Raw genomic sequence first — 15,544 nt, 5'->3', positions numbered from 1 at the left:
TGTCAAACTAGTCATTTCCCAGCCTGTATTCTTGCTTCAGATTGTCCCAGTGCAGGTACACAGTCATACATTTAAGACTGTTGCACTTCATGGGGTTCACATGGGCCCATCTATCAAGACTTTTATGGTTCCTTTGAATGGTATCCCTTCCTTGCAAGCCCTCATATTCCCATAATCTTACCAGGATGTATATCCCCATGTTTTACTTTTTCTAAGAGGTTTTTACTTTGCCAAAATGTTCTCTTACCTTCCTTTCCTGACTTCTCGTACACTGGGACTGAGAGCATCTGGGACCTAAGAAAAATGTCTTTCTTGGCTCACATACACTCCTTTATCTCCAAGAGAAGTTTCCCAACGGATTCCATGAACTAGTGCTCTAAACAGTCCAAAGTTTGCCTGTCTCAATCTAAGAGTCTTGACTCTACATTTTCCTTTTCCCATATCCTTTAAGACTGTGAATTCTACAAGGGCTCAATCACTGCACACCAGGCCACCTCCAATCTTGACCTTTCCAAGAAACTTTTTCCACACTGCTGAGCAACAGGCCTGGTAATACCTCTCTTCTGACAGTGCTTTCTATCATTTATACTAGGAGGTTGTCCTCAATACACTCAAGTAGTTTGCTATACTGCTTGCAATACGCTGTGCTGCCTTTCTAGAAGATGCAAGGGTATCAAAATTACATTGCAGAATCAGGGCCTGTGAACATGTTTCCCAGAGTTGAAAAAAGAGCTCTTCAACATTTTCTCCTGGTCTATACCAGACAAGACCCCTAGAATCATGGAAGGCCTATTAGCTCCCTGCCACAGACAAGTTTGCTGCTCACTGCATCAGGTTGACCATGGTCCTATCCAGCCTGGCCTTTAATGCCTCCAGGGATGGAGCATCCATAGCTTCTTTGGGCAGCCTATGCCAGTGCCTCATCACCCTCCAGTTGAAATTTTTTCCTCTAACATCTAATCTAAATCTCTCTTCATTTAGTTTAGTTTTAAAATCATTCTCCCTTCTCCTATCACTATCAGACTGTGTAAAAAAAATATCTCGTTCCTGATTATTAGCTCCTCTTAAGTACTGGAAGGCTGCAATGAGGTCTCTCCAGAGCCTTCTCTTCTCCAAGCTGAATAAGCCCAGCTCCCTCAGCCTGTCTTTATAGCAGAAGTGCTCCAGTCCTTTGATCATCCCCGTGGCCCTCCTCTGGATGTACTTCAGCACTCCTTATATTTCTCATGCAGGTGGCCTCAAACCTGGATGCTATATTCCAAATGGGGCCTCATGAAGGCAAAGCAGAGGTGGACGGTCACCTGCTTGTCCTGCTGGTCACTCCTGTTTTGATGCAGCCCAGGACACAGTCAAATTTCTGGGCTGCAAGTGCCCACTGCTGGCTCATGTTGAGCTTTTCATCCACCAGAACTCCAAGTCCTTCTCTGTAAAGCTGCTCTCAATGAGATCAATTCCCAGTCTGTCCACATATCTGGGATTTCCTTTCACTTAGCCTTGTCAAATCTCACTAAGTTGTTGTGGGCCCACTTCTCAAGCTTGCCAAGGTCCTACTGGATGTCAAGTATTCCTTCTGTCATCTGAGGTTGCTCTCGATCCTGCTGTCTATGTCACTGATAAAGATATTAAAGAGTACAATGAAGTTTAGTTTGTTAGTTCGATTTCTCATTTTCACACACAAGCTCTCAACCTGTGTATTGCTGTTTTTCAAAGACAACTATGTGCAGCAACTGCTGCTTTCTGTGTAGAATGCAACTCTTCCACCTTTCTTTCCTTGCCTGTCCCTTCTTAATAGCTTTTAGCTATTGATTGCAGCACTTCAATTTTGTGATTCATCCCCCCATGTTTCCAAGATAGCAATCAAATCACAATATTCCAGTTGGACAGTGGTTACCAGCTCCTCCTTTTTCTTCCCCACATTGTAAGCACTTTTATAGAGGCACTTCATTTGGGTCTTTGACTCTCTAATCTTTGTGACTGAACCTTTCTGGAGGGTTGAGAAGCATTTCTCACTACTCTTGAGGGTATAAACTTCCATTCTAGCAAGTGCATGAGTGTGTGAGTGTTATGGTTAAGGTCTCAAACTCTCAGGATGGTTAATTTAAAGAACAGTGTCAGTCGACCAGCCAGAGAAGACTTTCTTCCTTTCCAGAGGATCCCATCTCTCCCCAGTAATCTGTATTTGTCAAAGCACCTTCCATGATCATAGAAGCCTGCTGACAATACTGCTGGTTTTGTTTGGAATACAGTAAATTTTCATCAAAATGCTGTTTTATGGATGGAGCAATGATGTTGGGTTTTTTTGCTGAGCACTTCTAAGTTCACCTTCTCATACTGTCCTGCCAGCAAAGAACATAAAGGAGTGCAAGAAAGTGGGAGGAGACAAAACCAGGAGAGCTGACAAAAGATCAAAAAGGTGTTCCATATCATATGACATTTTTTCCCTCAATTCTTTCTCCTAGCCCAGTGGGTGAGGCAGCAGGAGGGAGCAGGGGAGAGGAGTGAGTGAGTGGCTGCTGGGTTAAAGGAAAACACTGGCAATATAGAGAAGACTGCCTGTGCCACCACCCCATTCACTTCTGCCCCAAGGACCCTGCAGCCCTAGTCAGTCTTGCCAAAGCTATGCTGCAACTAATTGCTGTTGGCCAAAGGCAAGAGAGCTAGATGACTGCAGTCTGCTTTTTACCAGTTGTGACAGTCTCTCTGCAACATTCTAACCGCTGCTTCCTAGCAGGCAGCAGTTATCTCTCAACTGAATGCATCAGGGTGGGAGATGGGAGCCTCAGTGCATCTCAGCAGGAAGGCATTACTATCACCTGCTGCTCCCTTTGTGGCTTTTAGCATGTGTAGCTGTTGTTGTTACATCCTCTCAGATGTGCACGTTATTTTATCCACTGCCAAAAATTTGTATTTGTTGCTGACCGGGACTATTGAGTAAACAAGCAGAATTGTTGCTTTGTGGCCATGAATTACCAGAAACCATGAAATCTCCTATTCCAAGGTCTTATCTCTGTCCCGTTGACATTATTTGTCTGCTAGTCCTTGGAGGAGAGCATGACAGGGCCCCAGTAATCCTCATGTAATGTCACAAGTAATATCAGGCTACTTCTTGTTCCCCCTCCCTAATGCAGCATAACCTGCTGGCTCCCTGCTATAAATCCTCCATTCACTGCCTGAGTGACTCCACCAGAGCACGTCCTCCATGCCCTATTCCACTCAGTAAAAGAGCACAATAGCACTATTTAATAAAGCAAATTCTCAGCTACAAAACACTATTTTTCAACATAGTCACCACCATTTGATATACGTTTTCATCAGTGAAGAAAGAGCCTGCAGGCTATGCTCATCAAATCCACACCAACAGTTGTTACCCACTGCTACTGCCACCACTGCTGGAATACACCACCCACCGCCTCACTGTGCTCACATCCACTGTTTGCTTTCCCTAAATATTTAGCAAGTATCAGTAAATGTCAATGGGTACCATTTTTTCCATGTGCAAGAATTCAGTGACAAACCTTTTCTTCATAAACTCTTCTGTGTTAGGTGCTATTTTGTCAGTGTCCCTCTGTTGCCATCTGTTACAAGTCAACAGCATGTGATGGAATACTGGCAGGAAAGTCCAACCTCTACTGCCATCCCATCAACATCTGCCTCTGACATTGTGTGACAACATGATAAAACAGGAGGCATTACTTTCAGAGCAGCCCTCATCATGAAGACAATATAGTTAATGTATATAAAGTAACAAAACTTATTTTAATTTACTTTCTCTATTAAAATGATTTAAAAAGAGGGCAAAAACTCCCTCACAAAACTAGTGGGATATTAGACCTTGTTTCTGTGAAACAAACAGATCACCCTGGTTTGATAGCAGTGGTTGTAATTCTCAGTGAGCTCTCAAGGTGCTCATCAGAGATGTTTGATGACATTCTGCTCCTCCTGTGCTTCATCCTTCAGAACAGCTGTTCACCAGCATACGCACTGCCAAAAGTGAATGAGGCGTGACTGTGACGCGAGGGGTATTTCTCTCTGGTAAGAGACAGCTGATAATGGTCTGGTGAAGTGACATTGTCACATTTTTGTTTCCAGCTCTAAACATTCCATTTGAAAATTTGCGGATAATGAATTTATGTTGACTGAAAATGGAGTTGCAAATAAATAAAAACATTGATGATTTTTTTTTTTTTTTTTTTTTTTTGTGATCTTGAGACCTATTCCCAAATTCCTTTACGAAACTGGAAGGCATGGCTGCATGTTTTTGCTGTTCAGGATGATGCTTAGCCAGTGTATCAGAATGCATCCAGTCACTGGCCATCAGGTGAGCTGTCCCTGCCCTGCACCCCATCCCTGGGCTCAGCCCAGATGGGCTCATGGCACAGTGAGGTCTGCTTGCTGCTGAGCGGAAGGGCCACCATGATGGCGTGGGGCAGGGATGGCCACAGGGACAGCTGGGCCAGGCTGCATTCAGCCATGAGCTGCTGGTTGGACATGTCTGGAGTAGAGGGTGGGGAAACGGGCTCTGGTCTTAAGCAAGTGGTAATAGCCTGCAACACATTCTGTAAATTACACGAGCTACAAAGAAGAGTGAAGAAAGGCACTTAGTTGAAAGTGGGCGCAGAGAGACAAATCTTTCATCTTCCACTGATGAGAAACCCAAATGAAAGAACAAATGAACTATGACGTTGCTGATCTGACAAATTCATAACCAGTTCTGGAACACAGCCAACAGGAAAAGTGCTGGCAAAGAATGAAAACGTCAGAGGCTGATCATTGTGAGGTGTAGAGAGAGAAGTTTCCCTACAGGACAGACAATCTTCTGGATGACCCCTGTCATCTGGCAGTGCTGCAGCGATCTGCTGTTCAATATACTCTGGCAGTGTCTTAGATAACAAGTGAATGACAAACATAGCTGGAAAGTTCCTGTGTCTGTCCCGGCCAGGAAGGCACAAACCTCACTATTTGTCTTCTATATTAGGAACTTGTAATTTGCTCAGTGCTGACAACAAGGAAGCTTGACGGAAAGCAAATCAATCAAAATAAAAGAGAAGGGAACTGAACAGAATCGTGTGGTTTTATGACCACTATGTCCAAATCAATATTCCCTTAGAAAACTATTGGTAAAGGCCTTGTTCATCAGGGACATTTTCCAGGTTCACATGAAAAGAACAAATGTCCAAAGAAAAGGCTGTGATGAAATTTCACTTCTAAGAGCAAAATGCAGATATATTGGCACAAGGATGACAGTGCAGGTGGCAGGAAAGAGGGAGAGCACTTGGCTCAAGGCTGTAGGAGATTCAAGAGAGTGTGTGGGCAGCCCTGTAGTTGGCTGCACAGACAGTGCACTCACATGCATGTGCACTCCCTCACAAAACTACACAAAGCCCGAAAGGGCTCTTTCTTGTCACCTGAAATTTGGTGCTTACAACCCAAGAAACAGCATTCCAGCGTTTTCTTCCCTACATGGAAGCAATCTTAGGGCAGATCCTTTCCTTTCCCTCCTCCCATCTAAGAGGACAAGGCAGTGCTAGTGTCAATATCCACTCCGTACTCTGTCCTGGTTCAGAACTACCAGCTCTGTGTATGCCTCACACCTACCACACTGAGCCCTTGGCTTGTGCTGGAAGCAGCCTGAATGCTTTGCATTATGTGGAAGCCAAACTGTGTAGGTGCCAAACTTCCTTGTTATGCAGATAATCCACTCTTTAGTAGATTCTATGACACTCAAACAGTTCCCAAACAATCCAAGCAGCCATTCAATGTGTGGATTGTTTCCTGGGCATGTTAACAAGCCCTGTGCTGCAGGACTGCTTCTGGCAGGACTTCCATGTGGGCATTTCAGCTGGGGACATGAGGGTATGACTGCTGCTCTGGTGTGATTGAACTGGTGGAAGCCCAGCACCTTCTCCTATGCTAAATGCAGAGCACTGTCAACTGCCAGGTCTTCTCCAGCCCTGTGTTATGTTGTCAGTTTCCTCATAACACTGCTCCTTCTCCTGCAGTGCTTCTGTGACCTCTGAGCACACGCAGTTTTCTCTAGTATGCATGCAGCATTCTGTGGTGAACAGAAGGACAGAACTCATCTAAACATAAAGTTATTCACAAAATCACAGAATGGTTTGATTTGGAAGGGATCTTAAAGATTGCCTAGGTGCAACGAGCCTTGCCACAGGCACAAACACCTTCCACCAGAACCTGTTGTCCAAAGCTTCTTCCAACCTGGCCTTGAACAATTCCTGGGATCACCTGGAACTTTATCAGCAACTTCTCTGGGCAACCTGTTTCACTGCTTCACCTCCCTCATGTCCATGTGCTTCTTATTCTGTGTACTTCTTATTCTAAGCTGAACAAACTACTGCAGGTGGTATCTCACAAAAGGAGCAGAGAGGGAGAGTCACCTCCCTTGACCTGCTAGCCACACTTCTTGCCGCGCAGCCCGGGATACAGTTGGCTTTCTGGATTGCAAGTGCACATTGCTGGACCATTTTCATGTTTCAATCCACCAGTGCCCTCAAGTCCTCACCTGTAGGTTTGTTATCAGTCCGCTCATTATCCAGGCTGTATTTGTGCTTGCGATTGCCCCAACTCGGGGCTTTGCACCTGGCCTCAATTCTAAAAGATATTATCAATGACAAATACTACTGAAATAAATATGTTTATAATTCATCCAAATGGAAAAGACTGGGTGGAGAAATGTTTATAGTATAAGGAAGGAAACAAGGTTTTTATATGAACAGTAGGAGTATACATGTTTGACAAAGGCAGAAGTGCTTACAATGCTTGTACTTCTGAGCTATAATTCTACAGTAGTCAACCACAAATTGTTTAATTCTAAGTGCTAATATTCTGACGTTTTCAAGGCTATTAAATTGTCCTGTGTTGATTTTAGTCTAAAATTCTGACTTTGAGTCCTGCAAGCCTTTTGAAACTTTAAAACTCCCCATGTGTAACTATCATTTCATTCTTAAATCCTTCTTCCTGACACGTGACTTATCAAACGTGCCAACTTACTGCAGACATTTCTGTACATATATATATCTGAATATGTGCTCATAGCTGCTCTACATCTAGGCACCCAGGTGTATTTTTCAGCAATGTACTGGAGTGCACAGCAAATTGTAACAGGAAAGATCTCCACACAATCTGCCGGCGGGTTCAAAACATACTGGTCATGTCACAAATCTCTATGATACTTGAACATTTATCCCCAGAGAAACCTGAGTTTCTGCTGGAACAAAGTGGTGGTGGGTTTATGCTTGGATTAGATGACCTTAGATGTCTTTTCCAACCTTAACAATTCAGTGATTCCCCTCTGTTCAGCACTGGGGAGGCCACACCTGGAGTATTGTGAGCAGTCCTGGGCACCCCACTGCAAGAGAGACATGGATGTCCTGCAAAGAGTGGAGGGCTACAAGGATTGTGAAGGAATTGGAGCATTTCACATGTGAGGAAAGGCTGAGAGACAGGACTATTCAGTCTAGAGAGCAGAAGATTCAGGGAGGATCTTAATGTCTATAAACACCCAAAGGGAGGCTGCAAAGAGGCAGAGTCAGGCTCTTTACAATTGTGTCCAAGGACAGGACAAGAGGCAATAGGAACAAACTGGAACACAGGAGGTTCTGTGTGAACATCAGGAAATACTTCACCATTCCTGTGACAGAGCACTGACAGAGAGGTCTGGAGATGGAGAAGAGTGAGCATGGTCAACAGTGTCCATGTTTCTCTGAAGAAGAGTAGGCCACCTATGTTAAATGCAGAGCACTGTCAACTGCCGGGTCTTCTCCAGCCCTGTGTTATGTTGTCAGTTTCCTCATAACACTGCTCCTTCTCCTGCAGTGCTTCTGTGACCTCTGAGCACACGCAGTTTTCTCTAGCACGCATGCAGCATTCTGTGATGAACTGTAGCATTGCAGGATGGCAGGATGCAAAAATCTTCCATGACAATAGTCAGGAAACACCCTGGCAACTTTGCTGTGTTAATGTCTGTTACAATCTTTGATACTGAAATCTGAGCAGACAGCAAAGATGCTGTATACATTACTCAGGGGGTATTGTAATCAGCATATTTCCTTAAAAAGCATGGATGCTACATAAAAGACCCCTCTTCATGTGAACTGCATGCTGACCAGACAAGGGGGACATTTCTACCACCTCACCAGCACAAAAAAAAATTGAATAAAGGAAAATTAGCTGGTGGCCAAAGACAGAAGGAAGGAGTTCTTCAAATTACTCGTAGTTAATCTGCACCACTCCTCACCGCCAGTGAAGTGGGTGCCAAATGCTGACATAAGAGACTAATTGCTGGTTTACATGGTGACATGAACACGTGGCAGCTGGGCAAACAAGGTCACCTTCCTTAGCGCTGCACTGTGTCTGGAGCTGAAGGAGGGTGGTCAGCAGCTCCTGTGTAGGACCAGCTGAAGCTCAAGGACATTTCTTCTCTCCACTAGGTTTGGCAGAGATTTTGCAGAATATTTCTGCTCAGGTGCCATCAGGGTTTTATGCACTGTCAATATTGCACCTGCAGTTTCTAAACCTCAGCTAATGCATTCAGCACAATCTTGTCTGTGAAACCCAAAGCACTCCCGCATATTCCGCTGATGCTCTGACCTCTCTGTCTCATACATTCTTTCTGATGAGTTTTCACCTTACTTCAAATAGATTTGGGAGGGTTATAGTTACCCTTGTGTCATGTGGCTCATGTAGATAAAATACCAAATTATCATTTGAGTTTTCATCTTACCCTTTTATATGCCTACCAAGAAAACCTGCCATTATCAAGTTGTTTGTGCCTTATTAATGCCAACACCTTGTTCACACATGGTGATCATCTAGTTCACAGTTACTGGAAATAGGAAAAATTGCCTACTTTCTTATCCAAAAGATTCCAATTTGATTAATATCTCAATAACTATCACAGAATTTTTACATGTCCTCATTTCAGGTTAGATGCAGTGTCCAAGATTCTGAACTTTTTAACACTAACATGTTACAATTTCTTCTGAATACCGTCTCAGAGCTGACTTCTCTGAATGTGTAATGGATTTTTTTTTTTTTTTGTTATTGTGAACAATTCTGTGTATTTTTGTGCAAAAAAAATTTCTGCTTTTCCTTTCACCTGTAAATTTATTGTTTGTTTTCTTTTTGACACAAGAAGTTCAGTCTCCAATAGCGATATGCTTTTCTCTTATATTTTTCTTTTTTTTCTTCCTTTTTTTTTTTTTTATTTTATTTGATGTATCTCCAGTCGCATAGTCGTAGAAACAGCTTTGTGAACTGGGTAAAATCGGGAGTAGTGATAATTTCCACACTAAATTTTCTGAGGCAAGAATGTGTAAAATTACTTCAACTACGAATCTGAACAAACCTCCACTTCTAGCAGTGACTGAAGACCCTCCTGTGTACAATGAGCCATTATTATACCTGCAGTGTAGTGGAAGAATCTCTTGTACTGTCAGCAATCACTGGGCCTTCTGAGAAATGAAAAAAGTGCCTCCATTTTAATCTCAGTCAAATCTCCATGATGGAACTGTAGAACTGTGATTGTCTTTATTCTACTGAATCACAAGATGGAGAACTTTTGCTACAGGATACATTAGATTTTGCACCTGGGTAGCATATGAAATGTTTAACCTCTTGACTGCTGTGTTCTGCACAACTCCAGAAAATGGCCAAAACCATGGAAGAAAAGAATTAATTTCATATTACATATAAAAGCAACAAATCAGAAGGTCTATGGGGATATTCTCAGCAAGCATCACTATACACTTGCTATGTTCCCATAATCAGGCATCTCTTCTTGGTCATTGTCATAGACAAGATCTTGATCTAAGAAGACTCTGGTATAGATATTCTTATGCTCATTTCCATAAGGTCACTAAGGTCATAAGGTCATAAGGTCACTAAGACTCAGGCATTACAGGGACATTTTCAAGGAGCCAGAAATTTGCATTCTCTAGACATTGTTGCTTAATTCAACTACTCAAACTGCATGTGCCCTCACAGGCTCTTCAATAATCACAGAATATGGGGTTTATTTATTTATATTTATTTATTTATATCGTAAGGGGTGGCAGTAAGGGAGGCAGCTGCCCAGTCTCATTCTGAAGAAGGATCCATTTTTAGCAAGATTGAACGCCCTCTCCTTCATGGGGAATGTCAGCCCTCCAGCACCTTGCCCACTCTGTACTGCTGTTGGACAGTCTATATACAGAGATAGCTCTCAGTCCACCTCTTCTCTTTTGCCTGTGCTGTTTTTTCCATTCAGTGCCAGTGGAGTCCAGCCCTGCAGGAAAATAAACAAGAATGATAGAAAATGAACGGTTGGCAGGGACCACTTCATTCTCCTTTTCACTTCAAATTTTGCATCATTCATTAAATATTTCAACATGGTGGCAGTGCAGGCAGTTAAACGGTTTAATCCAATTAAATGAAACCAAACATTGCCCAAATGTATGCATCAGTTTTATGTGATGAATGTTTGACTTCTCATTCTTTTTCGGATATAGGTTTAGAAAAAAAAATGAATGTTTGCTGTTAGAAGCAGGAGTTGTGACAAAAGAACCTTACCTGGCCTTTGAACTTCCTTAGCTGCTTCACACTAAAAATGACAGAGATTTGTCTCTGAAACAACAGCAGAACTTCAGCTGAACATAAAGAAACAGCGCCTTGATAGTGGGAGAGTAGAAATTGGAAAGTGGTCAGCATACCATAGGAAATCCCACTTCTCTGTAACAACTTCTTTTCCAGGACTGAGCAAACCTTAAAAGCATGGGAAAGAACAGGGAGAGCAAAATCAGAAGCCACTGTTCCAGTGGCTCATTATAGTACAGAGACACTGTCACGGATACTGTAAAAATACATATTTATCCAGTGGGAACATGAGGATAGTGAATCTACTGTTCCCCACTCCACCTGGTAGGAAAGGCTAGCCTCTTGTTCACCATGACCTGACATAAATGGCAGCTGTTGGTTAAGAGATTTATGTTATTTTTGAACCATACAGTTCATGCTCAGGAACATAAATGGCATTGACCTACTTATATTGTACAGGATGTTTGCGGATGGTGAGGCCAGGCTACCACATGAAATACAAAACATTGAGATCCTCACTTAGATAAGAAATTGAACCAAAGGGATTTGAAAATCTGCAATGATTCTTTGTAGCTGACAGCTGACTGTTGTCTGGAGCAATGTTGGTGAACACAAGAACATTCAAGTATACAAAATGAGAGAAAGCTCCAGCAGATTGCTCTCTCCTCTGGTGGACTAGAAAAGCACTATTCAAATGTCAGTAGACCAGCTGTGACTAGGTGAGCTGCAGTGCAGTCAAGACAACAGCTACCACCAAGTATGGTTCCAAAGAGATTGGTCCGGTCTGATTTCAGGGAAATGCGAAGCTGAAATTTAAGTAGTCCAGCTGCAGTGCTATGACTAATTTTCCTCAATTTGGAATGCAGTTAGGGACAACAGTGCTAAATGCATTGGAAAATGCATCAGATAGCCAGGAAGACGGTTGGATCCACAGTCTCCTTAGGGATACTTAAATCTGACACCTGTGTTGTGGCATCTGAGATGACCTGTCACCTTAATTCCCCAAAATGGATGGTGGCAGAAGGCCACAGAAAAGGCATGTTCTGTTAAGAGAGTGCCCCAGGCCTGCTATAAAATTCTGATGTTGAAAAAGTTACGTTGGTCTTCCTTTAGAACCCTTTCCTATTTACTATACATATATGTATATATATATGTATTTATTTAATGAGATGTCCACAGTTTCACATGCTATTAAAGCTGTGCCCCAGATAAACATGTTATGTTTACATCTGTATTCTCACTTAGTTTCTAACATTACATATTTGCTTTAACAGTTTCTATCTAGTAACTTGATGTTATTGAAAAATTTCCTGTATTGACCTCTAGAGCTCTGCTGCAAGTGACAATTTATATTGTGTAAATTAAAGTTATTTTCTCCAAAATGCATCACTTGATATACACATACACTGAATTTCCTCTCGCATAAAATGGCTTAGTCACTACCAGGGCATAATTTGTAATTACATACCTATCATTTATAAATAAGTACATAACAACACATTCTAGTATTGCTTACTATGAGATGCTACTGAAAAAGTTCCTCTGTTGGAAAAATTAGATATTTTATTTTATAATTTGATTTATGTCCATTCTTTCCTGTATTGTCTATGTTACAAATATTGATAATGACTTCTCACCTTTTCCCAAAATAGCTTATTTCTTTAACTGATTGTTATTAGGGACTTCACTGAAAAAGTTTCCTATACCCAATGTCACTATTCCAAATGTATTTTCTTCTCTATATCCTTGTGTATTCTTTCAAATATTCCAGTCTTATGAGGTATAGCTTCCCTCTATAAGAAAAGCTTTCTAATTTATCTGTAATTACTTCGATAAACCTAGCTTTTACAAATCCAGCCTCTACTAGAACAAGTTGCTGAAGATCATTCCAAGCTTTGCAATATCCAGCAAGGGAGATTCCACCTCCAAACCTCCCCATAGTGCTCTGTCACCTGAACAGTGAAGAAGTACATCTATCATTCTGAATGTAATGCCTTCTGTTTATTTCCATGGAAACCACAACAGATACAAAGAGTACAATAACACTGTTTGATAGAGAAAACTGTCAGCTACAAAATGCTATTTTTTTCAATATAGTCACCACCATTTTTGCCAGTGATGAACAAGACCCTACATGCTGCACTCATAAAAATCTGCAACAGCAGAAATGACCCATTGTTTCACAGCCACTCTGATGGCATCGTTGCTGCAATGTACTAACATGGGCTACATTCCATAAACATTCACTGAGAGTTGACAAATGGTAAGGTTGCAATTTTTAATGGATGGAAGAATTCAATTCCATGTGGCCCTTTGCTTCACATGCACTTCCAAATCTGATGTCATGTTGTCAGATTGCCTGCTGCCATCTGTCACATGGCAACAAAGTGTAATGGAATATTGGAAGGAAGGTTTACCTTCCTCTGCCATATCACCAACATGTGCCTCTGATATCAAGGACCAACATAATAAAATAGGAGGCATTATTTTCTGAATAGCCCCTTATTTTCTGATATTCAGATGGAACCTACATGTTTCAGCTGGTGCCCATTGCCTGTTGTCCTGTCCATGGGCACTGTTGCAAAGAGCCTGACTCTGTCCTCATTATACCCTCTGTTAAGGTTTTTATAAACATTGATTAGATCCTGTCATGTCTTCTCTTCTCTAGGCAGAACTGATCCAACTTCTCCATCTTTCCTCATATGTGAAATATGCCAGTCCGTTCATCATATTTCTGGCCTTTCATTGGAGTATCTCCAATACATCCAAGTCTGTCTTGCAGCAAGGAGCTGAACTGCTCACAGGACTCCAGATGTGGCCTCCTTTTGCCTTGCACAGCCAAGAGTATCTTTAGCTTTGCTTATGGGAAGGGCTCGTTGCTCACTTATGCTCATTTTGGTGTCCTTGTTGTCTTTGACATTCCTTGCTAGATTCGGTTCCCTTGTGCTTTGGGTTTTCCTAACCTAATTCCTGTATGGTGAGACAATGGCACTGTATTCTTCCCATGCTATTCATCTCTGTTTGCACTTTCTGATTGCTTCCTTATTATGTTTGAGTTAGCCAGGAGCTCCTTGTTTATTCATGCAGACTTCTCTTTGTTGGGATGGATTACTCTTCAGCTTAGAGGAGGCAGTGCTTGAATATTTACAAGCTTCCTTGGGCCCCTCTTCCGTCCAGGGCCTTATCCCATGGAGTTCTTTCAACCTTAAGGAAACCAAAGTCTACTCTTCTGAAGTCCAGCAGTTTTTTCATCGTCCTCTCTGCCTCCAAGTGATCCCTTCCTTGCCTGTGAGTTTAATGAACAGCAAAGCACCTCTCCTCTTTGTGTCCTTGTGACATTTGGGTAGGAAGATGGCACTGAAGTCCCCTAGGAACTTCCTGTATTACTGACTCCCTGGTGGGATGTGTCTCCAGCAGGTTCCAGTATAGTTGAAGTCCCCTATGAGAACTAGGGCCTGGAAACATGAGGCTGTTCCTAACTGTCTGTAGAGGTCATCATCCTTCTTCCTGACCAGACACCATATAGCAGACAGACTATAATGCATGAGTATTATGCAACCTTTTGGCTTGCCTGGGCTGTGCTGAGTGAAAAGGAATTGTCTTGGGCTGCATATACATGGGTTGCACCAAAGTTAACACCTCCTAATTATTTCCACAGAAATCACAATTGACAGGAAGAACATAATAACACTATTTAATAGAGCAATTTCTCAACTACAAAACAATTTTTCAACATAGTCATCAGCATTAGATATACATTTTCACCAGAGCTTACTGGCTGCACTCATCAAAATTTGCACCAGCAGAGGTTACCCACTGCTACTGCCACCACTGCTTAAATGCACCACCTACCACCTCACTGTGCTCACATCCATTGTTTGCTCTCCACAGATGTTCAGCAAGCATTGATGAATGTCAATAGGTGCCATTGTTTCCATGTGCAAGAATTCAGTGACACATCTTTGCTTCATAAACACTTCTACATCAGATGCCATCTTGTCAGATGCCCCCTCTGCTTCCATCTGTCATACAGCAACAAAATGTAATGGAATATTGTCAGAAAGGTTCAATCTCTACTTCCATCCCTCCAACATTGTGACATTGTGGGCCAATGGAGAAAATAGGAGACATTTCCTTTGGAGCAGCCCTCATAAAATATATAATATAGCTAAAGCATATAAGCAACAAGCCTTATTTTTATCAATATTTTTATTTGAACAGAGAAGAAGGCCACAGAACCATAAAAGTAATGGGATATTTAACCCTGTTTTTCTGAACCTAATGCATCATCCTGGTTCAATGGAAGTGATTGCAATTCCTAGTGAGCTCCCAAGGTGTTGGTCAGAGCTTTCTAATGAAATTTTACTCTTTCTGTGCTTCATCCTGGAAAACAATTGGTCACAAATGTATGTAATGAGTAAGACAGGATTGTGAAGTGAGGGATATCTTTCTCTGGTAAGAGAGGTCTTACAGAAAGATGAAAGGGATATGATCCAGTTTTTCTTTGAGCTGAATATCTGACTGCAACTCTACATATTCCATCTGAAAATTGGCAGGGAATGTATTTATGTCAATAGAATGGGGCAGGGTGGCTGCAGGAAGGGCTGGACCATGCCATGTGTGGCCATGGGCTGTGGGTTGGACATGCCTGCAATGTCACCCTTACCTCTCTATTCTTTAATCCTTACCCATAAGCCCTCAGTTAGTTTCTTATCATGAAGAATCTCATGGTATTTTCAATGGGCAATAAAATATTGGTAAGTGCAAAGAAATGCACATTGGAAAAACAGCTCCATTTTATACAGTTGATGGGCAGCCATTAAATCCATGGACTGCAGTATTAACACTACCTTTCATCAAATCTTGAGAGAGATAATATAGAAGTATAAAACTACTGAGGAGAATGAAAAAGCTAATGCAAAGTAAATAATTATTTCCATCCAAGGAGAAATTA

This window comes from Lagopus muta, chromosome 18 (assembly GCF_023343835.1).
Source record: "Lagopus muta isolate bLagMut1 chromosome 18, bLagMut1 primary, whole genome shotgun sequence".
Taxonomy (NCBI): Eukaryota; Metazoa; Chordata; class Aves; order Galliformes; family Phasianidae; genus Lagopus; species Lagopus muta.
Note: the sequence above shows the minus strand (reverse complement) of the source record.